Genomic DNA, 24,254 nt, shown 5'->3' with positions numbered 1-24,254 from the left:
TCCGCCATCCTTTGCTTTCAACTGCCTTCTCCAACCCGCAATCCCGTATGTATGGAGGCACACGGCAGCCCACTTTCGCCTTCATGGCCTTTTTCGTCCTGCCGTGTAATTAAATTCTCTCGCGTCGCCAGATCGTTCGACCGTGTTGCCTAAACGCCGTAATTAAAGCTGCGTGTATAATGATCACAGCCTGACGGCAGACCTTTGCGCTATTTCAACGTGTTCACGTCGTGGAATCGTCTCTGATCAACGACGAAACATTTGAACTTCGTTCGTCTCTATGAAACTCAGTTGGGCACTCAACGAGAAAAAGTGAATTTTTCGAACAAATTTAAGTGTTTTAAATCTATACATCCATTTGGTTTCATAATTAGTACGTTTAATTTCATAAGTAATATGTTTGTCAAAGGTTATTCGTGCAAGAAGCGCCAGAAATTAATTGTTACAATGAAATTAAATCAATTCAACAATCTGGATACATAAATTGTTTACCAGATAAATTGTTATCTTTACCAGAAATGAACTGCAAGAGAACCGAAACGATCGAACGAATCCTTCCTTATGACTATCTGAAAATATAAATTTTCTATTAATTACTTGCTTAATCAGAAATTGTATCTGTAATGGAAGTAAAAGAATTGAGGCGTGCAAAAGCTTCGACTTTAAAAAAATAAAGAAACAGTTTCTTTCGCCTGATAAATCAGATACCACTTCTTAACTGCGAGAAATGTGCGACGTAAAAACAGGCTTGACCTACTGACACCCGCATCACAACGAAGAAACGATAGACGAGATGTGTGAGGAAAAACGAGTCCGCCTTTCAACGGTACTTAATGAAGGCGTGAAACGCGAGCGATAAAAATTCAAATAGCAAAGCCTAATGAGTTTCGTGAGCTTTTTTTCGCGCGCAAGAACAGCCGGGTTTCAAACAATCACGCGTCTCCGTGACAGGAAGCTACACTCGCGACTTTTAAAAAGATTCTATTCAGAAACCGAGGCGAAGCTGGCAAATGTCAATGAATCGTTCCCAAATGACGTCATGTCTTAATGCATCTGGCGTGTGACTAATACCAAAAGAATTCTTCCCGAAACCTTATTCCGCGAAATAACGAACAATTTACACGTATATACGTTTTACTCCATTATTCTCTTTCAAACTTCTTCTATATTCTTTAGTTTTTAGTTTATGCATTTTGGTTTATTCGATGACTAGATGGTTATTCAAACGATTCGAAAGTTGTTGCATAAAATTAATACGTTTTACAATATACGATACATATACATACATACATCTGCAAGAAATTCCGAAAAGTCCATTGGCAAGGAAACAATTACATTGGTCATAAGAGGAAACAAATATTTCGTGTTTACTGTTTAGAGACAACGATATCGCGCCACGTTTCTTTGTCAACAATTTAGCTATTTTTGCGGAACAACAGTCGGGGCCCGGAGGGAGCACTTTGAACTTTGGCACGTCCATAATTTTCGCGGTCGCGCGCCATTCGACCAAAAATGTGTTAGAACCATATATACGACCCTCACGTGCTTTATATTAGGATCGCAGAAAACGAAGCTGCCTTCTTCATCTGTTGCATCAATCGAACTTAGGAAATATTTTTCAGCGAAAATTTATTATATTTTATGGTATATAGTAAGATGGACTTGTTTAAGTCAGGAGGATATGCTGGTTGTCTCAAATAACCCCAGCACATGATTATTCTAATTGTTTTATTGGTTTGATATCGTGATGATTTTATTGTCTTTGATATTGTTTTCGTGCTGGGCATGATAAGTACATGATATTTCTCATTCTTTCGTATTAAAGACTAATGGTGTCTTGTAATATAGGTACAGCCAGTTTGATTATTTAGTGGAAAGTTGGAGATTCCATTCTAAGATTTCGAAGCTTAGACGACTGAAATAACCCTATTTTGCTATAGCGTGCGCTCGTTCGGATCGAAAATCAAGTTACCGGAAGAACGGTCGGAACTTTCGCCAGCAACGAGTCACGAATCTACACTTTTAGGTGCGTTACACACGCTTTTTGTAGGAAGTGGTGCGCGTGCTTGCGTAACAAGCGTCGGCGGCGAAGAGGGTGATATTAATTTTTGTCGGAACTCTGCCTTTGCGCCGCGTTTCAACGGCTGCTCTTTTGTCGTTCGTTCATTAAACGCTGGAGGAAGGGCCAGAGCATTTTTAATTTACGTTTGCGCGCTAAGAGAGGAGGGGAAATCGACAAACGATGCGCTTTGTGACGCATAGAAACGGTGACCCTGTCTCTCTTCCGTGTTTGTGCTGGGTTACTAATGTCTCGACACGGTCACGCTTCGAATTTCACAGGATAGAAGAATAAAAGCACACTGTGTGTTTCTTTTGACTTGACCCTTCTTTTGACGTTAACCGCACGTAAGGTTCGTGCGAAAATTGAAATTATTCTAACAGAATTAGAATACCAAGGAAAGGGAACAAGGAAAAATGAACTTGTAATCCACGAAATACATATAATACATGTATGTAAGAAAGAATTCATTGTTGTGTAGAATGTGAATTCTTATTTATTTATTTTTCGTATAACATTTCCTTTTTATCTTGATTTGTACATCATGGAAACGCCAAATATAAAGATACGTCTCGTTTCAATTGCATAGGATATCCTATGCTTGTGCATCGAATATAGAATCGATTTCAATCGTTCGTACGATAAAATGAAAAATCAGTAGCGGGAGGATTTGAGGAATCGGTCGTAAATAAACGGCGAAAGGTTTTCGAGCATCATAGTCAACGAGGTATGTACAATAACGAATCCTATAAAGTAAGAGGATTACGCGACGAGATAGGAGAACGGTAGTCCAGGTCTGTCGAGTTCGTGATGCTTTAACCGTTAATTCGACGTGGATTAATTAAAACAGTTCACAGGGGAGAAGAACCCTTCGTACCGGTTGTTGCTGCCGCTCTGAGACAGACAATAACGAAAGTAATATTTCGTCAGCGACGACTAAAACCGCTGTCCCGTACGTATACGTGCACACTTAAACGAGTGTTAAGCTGGCTGGCAGACGTTACAAGGGCTACTTTACCCTCGTCCTGATGAAATTCTCCGCCTGGAAATTATTTCCAAGCTTGAAGGCGAATTAACGAAGCACCTCGACATCGAAAGTACCGGCAAGAGGGTTCCTACAACAGCGAGACCAGTTCCCGACGAGATTTTTCTTATCGACGACGTAAACGTTAAATGCGTTCTCCTTACTGTCCCCGGGGAGAAACTTCTGCGTCGTATCAAAAATATAATTCCGTGCCTTCTCTCTGTATAGAACTCTCTCGCCTCTTGTTACATTCTTCTTTCTTCTATTTTTTCTTCTCTTTTAGACTTCTTTTGCTTCCTTCTTAAGGAAACTCCTGTAACAAAGATTTGCTATACACTCGACTTCTATTTGGTGTTACTCTAACGACATTTTTAAAGAATTTAGGAAATTCTAGATTGGATTTACTTACTTGCTATACATGTCGGTCATTTGCTTTTCAACGTAGGCCTCCGATAGCAAGCAATTCATGACGCGTTATGATATCATTAGTAGTCAACGTGTTAAACCAGTTACAACTACCTTCTCTACGATGATCATTTTGAATAACTCCGTTATGGTTCTGAAGGTATCACGAAACGATTCTTACTAAAATGCCTGATATTGGAAAAATGTTATTTCAAACATCAAAAAGTAATTTCACGAATCAAAAATACTTTACCAATACACGAATTTATCAAATTTCCATCGAAGGAAAATTAATCTTCTGTATACAAATACTTTTTATAAATTTCGTCTATGCGAATAAAGTCGTTATCGATTCGCGCGTAGGTAGGTTTGGTCGATTAATTTACGATCATTACCGTCACTTGGTAGCTGAGTGGAAACTATTTAACAGCGACATCGGGTTTAATTTCTGTCCCCGGTAATCCTGCATTCACGTTAATCCAAGCTTCAGGATGCTGTCCGAACTACGTCGTAATGGGGACACAAGACTAATGTGCCGTTAATTCGGAAATAATTAGCGACCAGTCTTCGTGGGGCAGCTTCACCTGTCTGACACCAGATTGTGACTCCCCTTTAACGTGGCCTAATTTGAACGTGAAACACGAGATAGTTTTCCCGACCAAGCGATTAAAAGTTCGTCTTTCGGACCACGCCTGCCTCCGAACTTTATTGCTTGGTAATTTTATATTTGCCTCGTTGAAACTTCTGTTTAATTAATTGATCACAGAGACCTGGTCGAATTTTAAACCGTTAATTATTATTTCCACGATTTTGAAACGCTCGAAATAGAGTTCATTGACAACAGTTTGATTATCTTATCGATTGTCTTCGTCTTGGGAAGAAAGATTTACTTTCTAAGCCTTAATCGAAGTAATCAGTGTCGAATTTCAAACTTGGCAACTTCCAAATTTATTTTCGATCTGTCTTTATTAACAAATTTCCAGCTTTAACATTAAATTATAGAATGCACGTGATCCAGGAGTGGAAGTTAAGATTGAAGAAAACTCGAAGAGCCATCGAAGTTAAATAGGAAAGGAGGTAGTTCAGTAAGATACAATAATAAAGAGGGAAGGGGAGAGCGTGGGGGATGCTCGTGGAAAATGCACAGAAGAAAACAGTGCTGTACTTAAGTTAATAATGTGGCTTGAAATAGGCCGGAAGCGTAACAGCTTTCCTGAAAATTAGCTTCACTTAAATTCTTTGTACGACTGTACGTAGCTGGCTCTTCCTCGTGAAACGAGGGGCTCAAAGTAAAGCGTAAGTAACTTTTATATGTGCTCACTTCCTTATAAACCGCTAATGAGTTGGCGTCAAGGCTGCTAATTGCTGGAAACGAGAGAAAATGTTGTCCAAAGAGTCTTCCACTCCTTTTAAATAATCTGCAAAGACTCTACCAGTTTTTTCTTGTAAAACGCGTCGTTTCCCCCTTGATGAATGACTTCTGTTGACGCACGCACACATTTATCAACCTCAAGTACCTACAAAATGGCTGAAATAAAGTAACATATTTAGAAAATAAAACGGATATGTTCGAAAATTAATTGGTTTAACTCCGGGTACAGTTTTCTTCATGCAAAAGCATAACAATATCCGCCACTTCTCATAAAAATAAAACAAAAGAAACGAAGAAAATATTCTGCAAAGAACAAATACTCATAAATCAATTACCACAATTACCTGCAACAATCTCCTCCACTCTCCTAGAAAATCTTCTTCTTATCTTCCTCCATATTCCGCACTGATTGAATCAGAATCAGGTTATCGCAGTATGTCAAGCAGGATTCTTCCAATTCAGTGGTCGGTCGTAACAGAAACCGAGGCGCATTATCGTCGCGCGAAGGACCTATTACCGGCCTCATTACTTTTCCATCCTCGTGTTCCTCTTTATACCCGGTTATCCTCCTTTCAACCGCGGTCCAGCAATACTAATATCCAAGCCAAGTGTTTTCGGAAGCATAGCTGGATCAGCAGTATCATTTCGCTCGAGGGTTATTGGCAAGAGCCAATACTAGTCTCGTTCTTCGTTCGACAATTTTGCAATGAGAAGACAGCTGCTCATAGGCCACGACTTTACAAGCTTTTGTAAAAGTGGGATTTTCCATAAGCGTCGGACGTATGCTTTCGACTAGATATATAGAATACAGTGTCCGTATTTCTGTAAGAGTGAAATGTGTACATATGTAGAAAATTATGTTTTTAGATAGTCGCTTGTTGCTTTATCGGCTATTTATTTTATATGAAATTGTTATAATTTTTCAGTTTCATTTCATCGCGTGCTTCTGTCTATCGCATCTCACTGTTCGATGAATAGCGTATGAATTCAATGTATTCGCTGAGAAAGATGAAAGAAGAACAAAAATGGCGCCATTAAATACACACGTAGGACAGCGAAAATTAAACACGAATCTTTCATAAAATTTGAAAAAAATTGGTTTATCCTAAGAAATCAGCCGATTTTGTAGGAAATCTAATCTCAAGTTGCTCGTAGCTTATGGGAAGCCGCCATTATCGAACAATGCGACTCGATACCAATCGTTTTACCCTCTGTTAGAGGTCCAGATGCTTCAATAGGAACTAGTATTGTACGATTGGACAATCCTGCTATGGGACGATCAATTTTGATAATAGACCCGCAGTCGGAATATTCCGCAGGAGACCGATTTTCCGAAAAATTGACGCGGGTCAGATAATGTGACCCGCCGACTGCTTTCAGTGGCCCGATCGAAACGACACGCGGCAAAAATCTGAAAATTTCTAGATAAAAGTAATGGTCGAGCGAATGGAGCGATTTTTATTTCGCTGCAATTTATGGGCACGTGGTATAGCTATTTTCAATGGTGATACGTTGTTTGTGTTGATAGCAGTGAATATAGTGACTCAGTATTTGAATATTTAGTATAGAAAACATACGCTGACACGATAAAATGCGGAACAATCATAATAACGAGGATACTAAAAACGAGATTTAGAGTTTTAAATATAATATTATTTCTTGTTCTCCTATTATTGAGCTAATTTCAATCTCATTGACTGAAGAGATTATTTTGCAGTACATTATTATTTTGTTTCAGAACTTATCTTCATTTTGATTTATAACCATGGTGTTAATTTGTCCTCTTCTTTTTTAAAGTAACGTTCCTCATTTTCTCAATTCAGAATGAAGGTAAAACGTAAGGTAACAAAATTAAAAAATCATCGACCGCAAGATCAATTCCAAGTTGCCACTGCCACGAACAGAGATGGACGTTCCTCAGCAAACTTAGGCCAGTGTAATTATCGTTAATTGATCAATCCGCTGAAAATGTGGGGTCCGCGAATTTTTTAGACGACTCTGTTCACCCTCTGGGGAAGATTCCCTTCGGAAATTCCGAACGAAGGGAATCGGATATGCGGTTGGTAGTTTTGATCGAAGGGTTAGCTTCTTCCCTCTTGTTCCCCTTATATTTCCCGATCCTTGAGAAGCAACTGTTAATCTCCTGCAGTGCTTTGCCCTCCAGATTGATGCCTTTTAATTTGTCCTCCTGTTAAATTAAAATCGACTTAGCCTTTTCCGTCTACCAGCGATGGCCTCAAATACGTTGCAAACAGATGAAAACATTGACAAATTACAAGCGTTACAACTCGTAATACATTTAAATGTTTTAATATATTTAGATATTATCACTAATCCCTTGAGAATGAAAATAGATGTACAATATATACTTTACAAGATATGGTAGTAGTAGTTCGTGAAGGTAGAGAATTAAGATAATTAATTATACTAAAGAGAATCTATTCCCGTCTGTGCTTATTAAGTGGTTAAGAAATATTTTTTAATTATGAATTAAAATATTCGTGTTTTTAATAGAAATATTTTCTATGATGTATCAGTAGAATTCTAGGATCCATTTATGAGAAAATGTGTTTCTTTTTTTAAACCTTAGGTAACATGAAACATTTTTAAAATCAATGGTACATCTTGGACGTGGATATTGTGTCATGGTCGGTAACGAAGATTCTACCGTACATATTGAACTTGATCCTATCACTATCAACCACACTCCCTTCGTTGTGTCTCCTCTCGTTTCTTCCATCAGTTTCTGACTCATAGTCCCCTTTTCTCGGGCATGGCTACATAATTTGCGTTCTGATTCGCCAACAGAAAAACACTCTCTTTATGTGATAGGATGCACGCAATCCGTGTTCAATGCGCTTTGATCCAGCCTGATTTTGATTCTCCTGACAGGTGGTGTGTCTCCTCCATTCGCGTGATGAGTCTCGTTTCACTTTATCACCCTTCATCGTGGAACGCAGACGAGCCATAGAGTAGTTACTATTATTCGTACAACGCTTTTATGTCGGCTGCTTTAGCGGTTACGGTGTTTTTAACGAGGAACAATAACCATGAGCAAAATAAGAGGATCGGGGAGCAATGGTTCCCGTTTAAAAGCGCCGCTTTTACAAAGGATTCCATTAAATCGAACGCTTAAAACGCTTAAGCAATTTTCCGTATTCCCTTTTGTCTTGAGTCGCGCATATAAATTAAGCATGAAATAAAACTTGCTATGTATATACAGCTGTTTATGAATATACAGATACTTTCGTCGATTCGTAGTAACAGTGTGTGTATTTTATCAAAATGTGAAAATTCACGATGAACTAGTGCCTACTTGGGAGGAATACTTGTTACCTTTTTATAGACATCAGTCTATAAATCGAAGTTCATTATTTAAAGATGTAGCAATAGTATATTTCATTATTTACTATATATAGTATGACAGAAAAAGAAAAATAGAAACCAAAGAATAAAAATTTCCTTACTTGTACTCTCACCATAATGTTTCTCGAAATTTTCAAATTTCCTAATATCCATATTATATAAAGAAAAGTGACCGCCAAATTTCCTATACAGAAACAAAAGATTGATGTCGGAACTGCTGATTATGGGAGCAAATTAGGAGTCGAAGATACACGTGTATGAATAAGCTTAGGTTCGTAGCGACTCGTTTGAATGCGTCTGTCCAGCGTCCACCAAAAGGGCAATAGTTCTGTCGGTCTGGCAACGACAATAGCATGCATTAACCTTTGTGCAGTTGTAACTGCAGTTGCGAGATAGTGCCTCGCCCTTGTCGGGGGTGAGGAAAGGGTCGCCCCAGCAGACTGGAGTTCTCTTGGCATTTACAACCATTTCGCGTAATCTCAACGAATACATTCACTGGACAGTGGGCCGGTGTTAAGTGGACGAACCAATTATTGCGCTGTCTGGCCTTCATCCGTCGTACGTCGATATTTTGCAATCAAATCGAATCTAACTTCGAAGATACGTTTCATTTAGATCGATTTTTACCAATGTGCCAATTTACTTGTTATTGTAAGGATAACGATTTAAAGATTTTTAATATATTTATCGATATTAAAATATGGCAACTTGTCAATATAAACATCTTTGCTTATAATTTGATTTAATTTCATCGCTTACTGTTTTGTTTGTCTTCTTAAATCCCTGTTAATGGAGTTGCAGCATACGAACAAAGTGCCGTTTGCGTGCGTCTCGTTAAGCATAAAACGATCATTGTCGCTTTAAGCTGTCGGTATATCACGACAAAGCGATATCTTAGGGTGGTAGGTTTGTTTCCTAGAATTATCACATCATTTTCACCGCCTGTACATCAAAAGCTTCCGCGTTACAAGCTGTAGGTCTCCCTGTTCCTTGGCTCGGCTCTCAGCCGGGTTGTCGACGTGATCTAAGGACGAAACGCAATTACCGATATAATCGCCGAGGTTTCTCCTTGAACACGCTGGTACCGAGGTTCCTGATTCTGATTTTTAGCGATCGCGAGACGATGTCAAAGCGTACCCCTATTTACCCTCTTTGGTCCTTGATATTCCGGTTCATCGGATCCACTAGTTAATAGATAAGACGCATTTCTCTTACAGACACCCGCACCTCTCCAGAACTCAAATTCAAATTATTTGTCCCGTTTCTACATTTATTAACGTTTGACTCACAACGATAATTATCTAAATAGAAAATTCTATTTTTCGTGAATGTTTAACACAGTTGGACAATTTCTTGTATTTTATATAGCTATTAATATAGATATAGAGTTTTACTATATATCATAAAATTGTACAGTGTACTGAAGATAATGTAGGTATCAATGCATTTTCGTGAAAGTGTGTTTTTAGTTTTTTTTTTAAATAACTTTTTTATTATATCGAAAAATTGCACTAAGTATAGTAAGTTTCTTGATTTAAAATATTTTTAATTCGTAATTTCCCTTCATGAATATTTGTTCTAGTATATTTAATGGATTTGAAACGGTTATGATTACACGGTTGATTTTTCTTTCTCGAAAATTTCAATCTTATTATAATTAACGGTTAAACTCGCGATTATAGTAAACGAGAATTTAATCTGTTTCTGGGAACAAGCGAAGAGAGAAGATTTTTGGAGAACCTCCTCTACCAAACCGCTGATGATTCGCAATTAACTTACATGAAAGCTGTTCAACGCTAATTAATAAGTACGTCAAGAGCTTATGGTTCTCCCTACAATTAGGTTATTTTCAAGTTTCCGAGTTTCTGAAATTAACGATCACAAAATTCAATTTCTGACATATCGGTGAATGCCTATCGAACTTCAACCAACTATATTCAATCCTTGATGAATTTACATCTTGCTAAGGTAACTTGTATCGTTCTCTACACTCTCCTAACCCAGTTCTGTAACATTCCCTATTTTGCGTGTATTGTAACATAATGATTTAACACACCTGTTGAATTATATTGTGGAAATTCAAATGTTTATGAGAAATTTATGAAGATATTTCTATAAGGGAGGTATAATATAAAATTAAATATAAATTATTCAATATATCGATATATTTCAAAAACAAACTGAAAAGATATGAATTTTTAACTCCAGCAAAAGTGCTAGAATGAAATTATCAATATATTCATTTTGTTGATACAAGATATTAACGTAATATTAGATCTGTTGTTTTAATGATTTTAGAAATAACAGGTATATTTATACATCTTCACCTAACACTTGTACTTTTTTTCTCCTTAATAAAAGTATAGTAGACTGTGTCATCTTCTAAAAATTCGCAGTCTAGTGATCATTTATAGGGAATAATGTAAATGTCGGAAGCGGTAGTATTTAGAATCGTCGAATTTAGTATTTCGAAATTTAAAAGAATCGATGGTGTACAGGATGTGTGAGAAAAATATCGAGCCCTCAACGGGAGAATTCGCTCCCCATATGGAAACATTAAGTGCTGGCTCTTGTACAGGACTTGTTCGTTAGGTGACCGTGGTGCGATCCTGGGGTTGCTAAGCACATTATGCTAACCCTGTGACAGCAGACGATGCATTAGCCCCGGGATTCGGAGTTAAAGCGAAACGAAAAGTAATGTATGTAAGGCCGTTTGTCAAGATTCCGAAATAAATTGTTTTGCTTTGTTTAAACTTACTTGATAAAGGTTCCGGCTTAAACGCTGTCAGTGATTAATCCCCCTGTATACCGCGAAATTTCCGAATTTTTCACGTTACGAAATCCATTTTTTAATATTTATTAAACTCTGTTTAACCTGCTTTTATAACAGTAAAAGGAAAAAAAGATTGAAATTTATTTGTTTAATAAATTAGGAATTTTTAAAATTTATTCAGGTAGTTGGCGAAGAGTGATTAAAAAATGCAGGAATTTATTTAATATGTTTTTTTAACTTATATAAACTGATTTTATATATGTTTAAGTAAATAGGTAAAGTACGATCAACAAATAAAGTATGTCATTTGTTTGTATAATTTTAATTATTAGAAAAGATTTGTTATCATATAAAAAAAAAACCCCGATGAAATGGAACGAAGAAGAAGTGCAAGTGGAATAAAAAGATTGAAAGGACGTACGTCGATAGGATTACATCATGAAATAAATATAAGGGATGCAGATGTAACGTAGCAGAAAGTCTATTTGAGCTCGAGTCTATGATTATAGACAGGCTTCCTGATAAATTCATGAGATGCTCATTAAATCCCTTTATATTCTCTTTGCTAGTCCCTTTCTGTCATCGACTTATGGAACAATGCTTCAAGCGCTGAATCTATTCAATGGAATCAAATTGTCAGATAGAAACTTTACTTAATTACGTTTCAACTTCTATCACGATTTGCTTTTCATTATTATGATAATTACACGTTAAATGCAAGTGTAATTACAACATAATCTCTCGTAAATACGCACTTTTTATGTTAATACGTAAATAAAGACACGATAAATTAAGGAATTAGAATTAACTCCTGTTCAATGGTGAACAGTTATTGAAAATGAAAACAACCAAATTTGTCGAAAGTGTGATTCAAAATTAAAAAATTTACTTTTCGAATTTTCATTTCATTAAAGATTAATATATAGATACAAAAATGCGTAACAGATAATTGTTGAAACGGTTAGAAACAAAAATGAAAAATACGTAGAAGTTCGAGTATATCGAATCTGATCGACTATTCAGTCATATTCCAGTAGTATTGAATTACTAGTAAGAGAAAGTAAGCAATCAAGCTTTAAATTAACGCAACCCGCGACTGAAAGCATCGAATTTAACGCTCTAGATTTCGATAGTCAAACGTACCTTTGACATCAAGATCCCGTTAAATTGATCTGATCCACCATACATTAATTACATGCTGGGTCCTGACAATTAAACGGTCCCAGAGTTCATTAACTAAATGGATCAACTCCAAGGCCCCATTCCGCGAACCGAATGATTCACAAACTCTATGGTTAAAATCATTTTATATCAGGCCTTTTACGTTAGCCATCAAGTGCACGATCTTTCTCTTTATATCGTAATAATATTCTTTGAAATTACCAATTTATGTGTTAGAGATTGGCAAAGTAAATCTTAAAGTACTATTTAAAATTTCTTTCGTATTCTTTTATTTCTGAAAAGACGCAAGGACGTTTTTCTATATAGGGAGCATCGTAATTAACATGGTGATAGCATAATAACACGACAACATATTTTGAATCGTTCAAGCTATTTTTCTATGAGTTTGACGTATATGAATCGACAATTTTAAAAGTTCTCGTTTTATATCTTGGAAAGATCGTACGTTTAGGTCTTAAGTTTCTTTTCTTATCAAAGTTAAATTATTCTAAACAAAAGTTTATCATTCTAAACAAAAAATGATAATACAGATTGAATAAATAGAATAAATTTTTTCAATTATTTTCTATCACTATATAATGATGTGATGTAATGAATATGAATAAAGATCGTGTATTTAACGGTAAGCTAATATCTCTGTAACAAACAGGATCTAGAATCGACGATTCAATGCCAGAGACACGAGCTGATGACAATCACCTCTGAATAAATCGCGCGGTCGAAGGCAGTAGAAGAGAGTTTTCAGAGTCACGCGTCGCGGAAGGCTGGTGAGGATTCCGGAATGGTTTACGGGAGGATCGATTGGGAGGAGGAACGATAGAGAGAAGGTAAGACAAACTTTCGCCCGGCTTGGGGTGCACGTTTCTTCCTTCTCCCATGCTTCGCCCGCTTTGTTCGCTCAGAACCGATCCACCTTCAGCGCCGTAGTCGTCGTCTGGGCGCGTTTCGCAGTTGAGCGGCGCGCCGCTCTAAGGAAACTGATATTGCCGGCAATATCCAGTTGTTTGCATTGATTCGGGCTGTCTGAGAATCCCGAAGAGCTATTTCTATCTCTGGCTCGGTCTATGCCTGCTTTCGAGGCTTCGCCAGCGAAAATTCAGCCCTTTCTCTACGCGCCTATTCCAACTTTTTCTTCTTCTTTCCTTTTCGAGCACGTAGATTATTGGAAGAACTACCGACAAAAATTTTCGCAATTCCAAACTCGTTTTCGTTCAACGTGTCTTTGTCTTGTCTTGTTTCTTCTTGTAGTTGTTGACGTTCTTGCGTGGCGCACGGTGGCCTAGAAATTGAAATTTCATGGCTGATTCTGAAGTTCAAAAACAATTTGTTTCTTCCATTGATTTTATTTTCAAACTTATTTTATCGTAAATTTTGTTACTTCATTTGCATCTTGTCACTGTACCAATCACATAAAGCAGTTAAATAAGTTATACGTTTTTTTTACTCATTGTATGTAATGTTAGTTTGGTTTTCGATTAAAAGCAGGGGATAATAGATGATATCATATCGTAAAGATCGTAACCGTGACGTTGGAGAGCGAGGGATCTTAACTTTCCACCGAACGGCACTCGATAATTCATGGTAAGAAGGCTTAAGTCGTGCATCCACGCGAGAGTACGAGAGTGGCGCCGGGACGCGTTCAGACGCTGTCGTCTAACAGGTGCCGATGGATATATCATCCGAATGGTGGGGTAGTTTGCATTGGGATACCCCTTGTCGTTCCTATAGGATGGTGACGTCAGCCGGTGATAGATCGTCTGAATTTTAGGCACCCTACTACGTTCCTACCACGTTCCTAGATGCGCAACCAGCTTCCATGAATATTTTTTCCTACCATCAAACTAGTTACACCTTTCCTATAATATAAAATTAATACCCTGCGTCACTCTTTCTCCTTATAATCGGTTGTAACGTAATTTAAAATACTCTATTTCTCTCTATACGTAATAAAAAAAAACTATTTGTTGGAAATAATTATAGGAAATTCGAAGGTAGAAGACTGCACAGAATGCGCATTAAATGCAAAAATATATAAAATATGCAAAATAGAATAGTCATGGTAATATTTAATAAATAAATTACTATTTAGGTTTATTTAAAAATATTTATGAAATATTGAATTGCATAAATATCACAGTTTAGGAATAATTAATTCCAATATTCAATATTTCAATATTGAAGTAGCGAAATAATTGGTAAAAGTTGCTTAAACATGATGTTCCAAGATCTAAATGAAATAACTCATTGCTATTCTATTGACATTATATTTATTTACACGCGTCGTTTTGGTCGCACTACGGTATATTCGAAGCTTGGCTTTGCTAGAGTTACAGCTGATGTCCATTTAAATCAAATTGCGTGTCGCTCGATGCGTTTGTTTACACGTGTTCAGTTTCCTTTGGATCTTTATGTAAACTAGTCTCGAATGACGGTTGAGTCCGCTAGGAATAATTTCTCGTTCAACTGGGAAACGATAAATTTCGACTAGGTTAGGGCAAAGGGGTCTACACTGCTGATGTCCTGCAAGTCAGGAAACACGGTTATTTACGGAGCTCTGTTGCAACAGCAACAGACAGTGTATCGTGGCCGTTTCCCCTCAATTGGGTTAAGCCTAAACCCCGGTTCGCATGATGGTCAGGTTCAGACTTCTCGTGTTCTGAGCGCATCACGGGCTTACGTTTCCTTTGACTATGTATCAGTTTTGCCTGCATTTCCGTTCGGACGATACACAGCTCCTGGACGTTGTTTCCGTAAGAAGTCTGCCAGATCGATTGTGAGAAACTAGCTGTTTTTTTAACCGTAATTGAATAACAGCGAAATTAATGCGTACGTATCTGGATAACGCACATTGCTCATTTGTTGCAACAACGAGTTAAATAAAAATTTACAGTTTTTGAGCCATCTTACGGGTTATAACATTGTTGCAGGAAATGAACTATAGTTGGTTTGTTGATCGAGTTGGAATTCGATTGGAATTCGAAATTACATTAGAGTAGATATTAAACAGGAAAAGGCATACCATCATTTTATATATGAACAAAAATTCGAACTTTGGCGTTAGATTTTAACGTTCTTTCGTACACTTGGTGCAAAATAAATTGGTTCGTTAAAATTCTGTTATATAAATATAATGGTGTCGAGGCGTATGTTTCCATTGAACGTGTAAAATACAATAAATTACGCCTATAAATAACAGGTCCACGCGAGAAACTATACCGCACAGTGTTGCGTAGAAACATAAATTCACTCGGTCCGATCCGCAAAGTGCTGAAATTTACGGTGAAAGATTTATTAAATCGTTGCCGGAAAGATGAAATATCGTTTATTAATTTATTACTGTATAAAATAATTAAAAAAGAAAATAGAAATATGACGCAGATAAATCATCTTCCGTCAATGTTATTCGTATTTCTCGCTTGTCTTTTTAATACATCTCTCCATGTAGTACCACTCTGTAGAGTAAAACACGATAATATCTATAATAATTTTTATCTGATTCAATGTCAATCGTGGTTGTTACGTTCTTTCGAATGTTCTATTGATTTGACAAAGTTGACTAACATTGTGAGAATTGTGTCAGATTTATGAAAGAAATTCAAATGTTACTATTAGAGGACGATTGTATGTCATCACGATGAATAAAAAATAAGAAAAGTTTGATTGATTACAAGATGAAGAGTATTCAAGGGTTGGTTTCATCACGTTTGAGAATGGTTACACGTCATTAACCACCCTTTTAGTGGATTTCATAGTATATAAGCTGAGGGTCATAATAAATGGCGCCAACTGGATGTCTGGCGTGTCAAATTTGTGATTGATCTGGTCTGCTTCAATTCACTATGTTTCTTTTAAAAATTGCACTAAAATTATTACATATTGCTGTGTCACTATATTCAAGAAAATGAAATTTTCGAAATTCTATTTCGTTTTTAATACGTTACGTAACATATTCTTATCTATGAAGCTTAGGACAGAATAGAACTTTGTATGAAAACTAGCAGTTTAAACTTTAATAAGAATTGATTTTATTATATCAATATTATTTTTAAACGTTTAAATGCTAAGCATGACGTTAAAAATTAAATACTTGATTATTAAAAATTATTCGTTTCTTCAAATGGAAATGAAATTAATAAAACATTAAATGGTATAAAACAATTGAATTAATTCCGTAAAATCCATGATCAACTTAATTTCTTACGATATTCATCCATAAATCATTAATTACGTACAAATCTCGATACTTCTCAAACAATACAAATGATTCTAATTATAATTCCAATATTATAAATATAATTTCAATCCAAAGTTTTAAACGAAAATATAAAATAAACACCCAATTTGTAATTTATATTCGTCATTGTCGTTTTCCGATGAAAATTTACAACGTTCGAATCGTACTGAATAAATTACGGAAGAAAAAGGGTATTTCTACTGGAAAAACCGTATCTGCAACGAATTTCAGCAGGAACTAACGTATGGTCGTCACACAATCGACGGTTGGTTAACGCACGTGATCCATCTTGAATAATTAAGCAGCGTGGCCGCGTTGATAAAAGTATTCCATTATGCGAGTTGTCCGCCATTCCACGTTGAATCTCTTCCATGGTAATGGCAGTTCCTCGTTACGAGGTTTATTCCAAATGCACTGATCGATCTGCGGTGCTTCAGATACTATAGTAAAGTCTTATAGTGCTACTGGATGAACCGTATGTAATTTAACACGTAATTAAGAATATACTGTAGCAAAATAAATAACCTGAAACTTTTATGCTCTCCATAATTTTACTTTCGTTTAATGCTTTTGTGCTTAATCATTGAAGTTTGGTATTCTTACTTGATATAATATATAATATATAAAAGCGAAAACGACCAATTTTACTTTTTGCTAATTTCTCAATTACATTGCTAAGATGATATAATATATATAATATAATATAATATCCAATTTTCATGTTTGACTTCCATAAGTTTATTTACAACAAGGAAATGAGACGAATGTCAAAGGGAATTAAAAAAATAATGATAATTTAATTTTAAAAGCAAACGAATAAAATAATTTCAAAACTAGTAGTCCGCTTATAGCTATCACAGCTCTATTGCCGATTATCTGAAAATCTCTTAAGGATGCTTCGCATTGGATGTGCTCACGAGCATAAAATTCGTGGAAGATGTACGACATTGGCAGATATATGGCGGAAAAGCAGGAAGGAAGGAAGCAAAGGGGGCGAACGAACGATGGAACAGCCCTCGACGAGAGCAAACTAATGATATCCATCGATATTAAAGTCGAATGACGCGATGCCACTTACGCAAGATCATCTGCATTTAAATGAAATCCCATAGGTTACGCCTAGACTTCGCTCTTCCGACCATTTCCCGCGTTTACCAAAATGCGTGAAATCAATCTCTGGAACGTCGCGATCCTTCCCTTCTACCGGAAATCTTTCTATCACGCGATCCTGCTATTTCGTAAAATAGTTTCTAATAGGTTAAACGCTGCGTTAAGATCCCTTCGCGTGTCGCGTGACGAATCAGAATAGTGACTGACTGTCAGTTGTTTGAAGGATGAAATATTTAGAAATTACAGTCATTTAAGAATATTTGAAGATTAAAAAACATAATACAGCGTTACTATATCTTGAAATTTGACGACCGATCAATAATAAATCACATTACTCCACCGAAAACGGATTGTCTCTTTAACTTTCAATAACTGAAATTGATATCCATATCTAGGAAAGCGAACATCAGTGCATTTTTACTACCTGAACCGAAGCTTAACCTACAAAAGCGAGAATTTTAATACCGGAAGTTATTACCAGCGTCCGTCCAAGTATTTAGTCGAACATTATGAACGGTTTTATTACGATAGGATCACCTTTTTTTTTCCTTCTCCCGCCCAGTGAAATGACACTCGAGGAGAAAAGAGTCCGTGATTTAGAACTAAGTGAAGTCTTTATGAGAATTTTTAGCATCGAGTGGCCTAGCTTAATGATCACTGGCAGATTAAACGCTAGTTGGCTAACGGTTTTGGTCGATAAAATTGGTCTGCAAAGGGTCAAGAAGGGAGAGGTACCTTTTCTCTATCGATTCTCGTTGCTGCTGCCAGTTCAGCTTGCCTTCTAGAGAACTTTATCAATGGCCAATTCCTAACTCTCCTTCCTTCTTTTCTTCCCTACCGTATTTTAATACGAGCTGGGAACAACCAGCCAGGAAAACAATGGTACTTCAACCAACGTACTTCGGAACTTTGTTTTTAAACATATACTCTCTCTCTCTCTTTTCTCTGCCTCTCCCTTTGTTTCTTAAAGTATTTGAATGTAAGTAAGTGAATGTTGGAGACTTTTGGAGTTTCGTTTTTGACGAATGTTAAGGGCCACTTCATACATATATAATATAATTTTTGTTGGACATTTTGCAGTAGATATTTGATTATGTGAGTTGCTGGTAACAGGTTCGTTAAATCAGTTGTTAAATTCAATTATTATTACAAACGCTTTATTGTAAAACAAGAGTATTTGCAAACCTTGTTTGTAGTCATTCTATACAAGTATATCCAATCGCGTTTTCTCAACAAATTTCTCAGATTCGAGAGAAACACGAAAGAATCGTCATTGATGTGCAATATCACATTAAATTGTTGCCTTTCAGTCAAACAAAAGAGATCGTCATAGAAAAGTTTGATAATTGCAACAAAGAATACATATAATCCCAATACCTTTTCTTTTTCCTTCAAATTCCTCTCACTATAAATCTTTCATTTCTAATCTACAAAAATTTCATTTCCGATCTACAAAAAGACACCACCGTTTTATTTTGAACAGTCGTTTGATTGGAAAGAATTACGTGACGATCGTTGGATCGGTTGGGTTGGTAGAACGAGATAAACGCGTCGGCGTGTAGAACAATTACGTAAACGAGATGACAGGAGGGTGCAAACATCCAGAGCCAGAAACATCCTGCCTTCTTACGTTCGTTGGTTTCAGTGTCATTCACACGATCTTAACGTCATTTAGCTCGACAAGGTCCTTACGGTAAAACCGCGCGTTTTCTTTACACTCGGCCTTCTTCGTGTTCCTCCTCGATGCGACGACTTGGTCGCTTTGCTCTATGAATGAGGCGCGCACCGAGCATTCATCCCTATTTGCGTTTAGGAGCCACTCCGCAGTGAACGCGAGCAGCAAATTAGACTCTCGCAGAATATTTTTCGTTTGGAACGACTAAGATATCTAAAGAGAATTAGATCTGTAAGATTCTGATTATATATTTTTACGATAAAATTTCTACAAAAATTTTAATTCTCAAATGCATGATTCGTTCAAATGTAAATTAACTTTGAAATTGCCAATTTATGTACCATAAAACAAAATAGAAAAATTATTTTCTGAAGATATTTCATCTCTTTGTGTTTTTTTAGAAATTTGTTGCTATACATGATGGATTATAATTGTCGTAACTGCAATTAAGTTCTACTGTTTTAATTGTGATGATATGAATAAAATGAACATATGAATAAAAATATGCAGTCTAGCAATCACTATACATAATTGGACTGAAATTGCCACTATAAGCATGAGAGTAATATTTTCTATGAATATGGATCGTAGAGAGAGAGAGAGAGAGGGGGGGAAAGAGAGAGAGGGAGAGAGAAAGAGAGAGAGAGGGAGAGAGAAAGAGAGAGAGAGTGTTCTTCACAAATGCGTATGTGTGGCAGCCGTCAGGCTATTGAAAAATGAAAGAAAAAATACAGATGAGTATGCATTTCAGCCTAGTGCTATCTTCGATATGAAACCCATGGCAGAGCGAATGTACCCTTTCTACGAAAGCGTAATGACGGAAACTTGTTACGGGATGTGCATGTAATGAGACTTCTATTGACTTGTTACTATGCATGTAATGGATCAAAGCGGTATTCATCCAAAAATTGAATGCCAAAATGTTGTATGATTTGCTTTGTCCAAGCGTGCATAGATCATTTCTGTTTATTTAACTGTTAACACGAGCATATTAATTACAATCTATTATCTATATAATCTACTAGCTTCCTGGCTATATTTGGATAAATTTTACTTAAAACAAAAGCATTTTAAAATAACGAGACTTTTAAATTATTTTATTTATTTATTTTTTAGAAACTACGTCTGACGAAATTTATTAGCAAAAACATTTAAACCAATACAGAATGAAATAAAAAATTCTTTCATCTGATAGGTAAATAATGAAAAAAATCTAGGAAAAATCGTTTGTTTATTGAGAATCAGAATTCGTCCCTCGGTCAAGACGGCCACTCGGTGTGTAAATATAATTAATCGGACCGTAATAATCATAAGAAACTGTCAGAAACCTAAGCCTTTCGATATTACTGGTAAGACCGTTAATTGGTATAAAACACCTTCAAGTTAGAAGGTTCCTTATGGTTATTGCTCCATCAGGTGGAAAATGAGAAAGTCAGATTTTTCCCATGTTCAACGGTCATTTCCACCCGTAAGCAACCGGTGCTGGGGCGACCAACACCCAGCAATAGCTTTCCCCTGCGACAGTATCGTCACCGAACTTCATTGGTTTGTCATCCTTATTCTCTATGTCTACAAAGTTGGTGAAATAAAGTGTAAATTGTATCCTGTTAACTCAGTATTATAATCAATTCAACCACCTCTATTATCCTAAATGAAATAGGAGATCGACCATTTCGTGGCGTCGATTGTATAATCGTAACGAGAATTTATGACGCCGTTGACGCGCTTCCTCGCGATCACGTCTCTCCGCGAACGGTCAAACAGTGTTATATTTTCGATTCATACAAAATTAAATTGTCGAATAACAATATTTGTTAGTCTCTAATTTAAGATAAGAGATGAATAAATCGTAAGTAACTTTCGATGAGAAGGCTTGTAAATCGACTGTGCAATAACGATAGGAACCGTGAACATGCCAGACGGGAAACACGTTGGGAGCTGCATTAGAATCTCTTCCCCGTCTTTGCGTTCGTCTAGAACAACCGTAGCTTCCAATTATCTCGCGACACTACCCCTTTATTGCGCGCTCCCTCGTCGTTCATCCATGCGGTTCTCGTCGTTCCTAAACGAGCCGTCGTACTTGATAAAAGGATGTCAACCGCCGCTTTTAAGCGCCGTCATTGTACTTCTTAGCGAGTTAAGAAGGTAATTTATCATTTTGATCGTCGCAAAAATATCGATAATTTTCGCAAGCATGGTACTTGTTATAATATTTAATGAATAAAATACATTCCTTTAATTAAAATTTACGACAATATAAATTTGCATAAACATCTGCGGACCACTTGTCGCTCAAACAATCGACATCGGTATTATCTAACATTAGAAGGCGATTTAAATATTATTTCCATACATTAACAATTAAAAGTTTGCCTAATTTATTACTTCAACCCTTCGTCTCTAAATTCTTCTATTTCCACCGTTCCACGAAATATTGTCACCTACGGAGCCAGTAATGATCTTAAAAATTCGCGGGTCATCCTAACGAAGTACGACGTAAGTGCAATTCGCTTTAGGTGACCGATCGTGCTCAGAATCGAAACATCGTGTTCGTCTAGCTGCCTTCGGATTTTCAGCCGCCTCCAGGTTCGATGACATCGAACAGAGCCGCCGATTCACCTTTTTCGATCCCACTCTACCATGACTAATCTAGGTTTCCGTAACGCCTGGCAAAAGACGGTCCGGTAACTGTCGCAGCTTCTTTTGGCTGCCGATCACGTCTTGACCGCACCTTGTCCCATCGAATCCCACCCTTAGAGGTTGCTGGTCAACGTACCGTGAAGCAGCTTGATTGTCCATATTGTCCAGTCGCGCTAAGTTATGGAGATTCCTAATGCTAACCGGGTCGTTCTTAACGCGTCGCCGCTCTATCAAAGGATTCAGCTTTATTCGAGTATACAGTTAAATATGAAGATTACGAAAGAGGAATGTTATATATAGTGCAAATGTGCAGGCTATACAAAGTATTAGCATATGCCCTTATTTTTTAATGAAGCGTTTTTTTTTTTTATCAATCAGACATTTCATTTGTAAAATATCAGATTTTGAGAAGAAATAGAAAACCCGAGCATAGACGTGTATAGAAATAAGCGGGAATAAGTACTAATCTAGCTGACTGTACATAAACGATGTACAGAGGAGGCCCTACGTGGCGGTACGTAATATTCAAGCCAAGTGCTCGTGACTACGTTCCGCTTTTATGTACGAGCTAGACGGGGTGCTAAGCTTGTCCACCGCCACCCTCTACAGTCGCCGCAACCACTTGAATTAATCGTGGCGCGTTGCGAAAATAATTATTGCTCGTCGCTTGCCTCGCGTGCGAGCCACGATAATTAACGTTTACACGTCGCGCTCTTAAGCGTTTAAGCTGCGTTTCTTTTCTCGTGTTGCGAGTTACCAACCTCGTCGAAGCGTGATTTCGTTCTTTCTTTCCTTCGCCACGTTTCGAAACGTTTATTACTTTTTTTCTCCATTTCTTTTGTGTTTTACTTCGTTATTTTCTCCATTCTCGACGGAATTTCCTATGTGAATGTAGAGAAGATTGTATATGTATTGTATGCAGTGATTGTTGCAGATATTGATTAATGAATACATACACTGGCTGGAAAACTTACATCGGTTGGAAAAAGTCTCGTTTCGTTGCGAAATTAATTAAATGCCTTTCAGGAGGATCCAAGTCATTGTAAATATCGTTAGACAGTGCTGCAGTAGTTTGTATATTGTTTATTACGTTTTTTTGTTGTTCTTCAGATATGTTTTATTGTCTTATAAAGCAGCAAGGCATCGTTGCTTTTGGTTTAACAAGATTAAATTAAGGATGATTATTTGGAATTTTGAGTGGCCGTCCGTGTATGGCTCGGACGGGCCCTATCCCTTTAGAAAATTCCGAATTACATGTCCTCCCCGAGCTTAATAACTCCGAGGTCAGAGAAGGACTCCAGCCGGGAAGGCACGATGGACAGACGAAACCCAACGGCTGATAGAGAGAATCTGCAACGTAGGAGGACACTTCATCAGACATCGTACCGTGCGGGTGAAATACTTCACTCTCAACAAGATCTTACCACCGCCGTGTTCATAACATCACACTTTACTTTTATACTAATGCAAATACAGTGCTAGATTACTCTAACACTCGATCTATTACCTCCTTCATCTTCACCTTGAGCGTTAAGTCATTCGCAACAATGATTGAATTGAAAATTAAAGATGAATTAGAGATTCTATATGGATGTCACCCAATAAGAAAATGGTACATTCTGCTCATTCCTAACGTCTAAATCTTTTCTTCTTTACGATTATTAATTTTATATTTCCTTGTTAAATTAACCTTTTAGTTGCTTCTATAATATCATTATTTCAACTAAAAACGGAAATCCCGTATGCCCTTAACACAATTCCAACCTTATGCAAAGCGAAAAAAAAAGGGCAAAGGAAAGATGAGAGACTTCCATACCTAACCATACTTCTCACGTTTATTTGAACCTTTCTACTTCTAATAATTCCTCTGACCACTAACTTTTTCTTCTTAATTTAAACCTATTACTTCTCCTATCACACTATTATCCCAATTAAAAATTCCAACCTTTTTCAGAATAAAAAGCAAAAGCCCTTTCAACAATGAAGGAGAAACTATGTTTCTTACGTTCATTTATCCTTTTTACCTCTACTTTTTATTATCACTAATTTTTCATCTCCTCTTTCATTTATACCCTGTTAAATTAACTCTTATTATATTATTATTATTCCAATTAAAAATTAAAATTTTGTCTGTTCTTAATACAATCCCATCTGTCTGAAAGTAAGAAAGAAGAAGCCACGGAGAAAGAAAAAAAATTCAAGAAAATGAAGATAAACCGTGTTTCTTACGTTTATCTAACGCGTAAAAATTCGAAATCCGTGCGCGAACCAGCACGTTGCCACGTTGAACAGAGTTTCCTTTATCGTGGCTGAATATTCATACAGTTAAATGGGATTTTTCTTCGCACGGAAGAAGCGAGAAAGAAGTTTCCCGTGCGGGCGTTCTCTCGCGTGTACGTAAAACAGCTATCAGT

The 24,254-nt window shown here is 36.8% G+C and overlaps 2 long non-coding RNA genes across 6 annotated transcripts in view; one reads left to right on the top strand and one right to left on the bottom strand.

The window, feature by feature from the left end:
- Positions 1-2,514: 2,514 nt before the first annotated feature.
- The window catches only part of LOC117207556, a 53,403-nt gene continuing 31,663 nt past the window's right edge, over positions 2,515-24,254 (bottom strand). The window contains exons 2-4 of one of the 5 annotated variants that reach the window (XR_004487545.1): positions 5,205-7,048; positions 3,884-5,016; positions 2,515-3,396 (exon numbers count right to left, since the gene is read on the bottom strand). This is a non-coding gene — a long non-coding RNA (uncharacterized LOC117207556). The other 4 variants (XR_004487547.1, XR_004487548.1, XR_004487546.1 and 1 more) reach the window with 4 other exon arrangements.
- LOC117207557 lies at positions 12,833-23,003 on the top strand. The gene is made up of 3 exons (XR_004487549.1): positions 12,833-13,008; positions 22,775-22,882; positions 22,951-23,003. It is a non-coding gene; the product is annotated as an uncharacterized LOC117207557 (long non-coding RNA).

The sequence above is a fragment of the Bombus bifarius genome, unplaced genomic scaffold (assembly GCF_011952205.1).
Source record: "Bombus bifarius isolate JDL3187 unplaced genomic scaffold, Bbif_JDL3187 scf7180000008038, whole genome shotgun sequence".
Classification (NCBI taxonomy): Eukaryota; Metazoa; Arthropoda; class Insecta; order Hymenoptera; family Apidae; genus Bombus; species Bombus bifarius.
The sequence above is the reverse complement of the archived record's forward strand: the minus strand, read 5'-3'. Positions and strand labels throughout refer to the sequence as shown.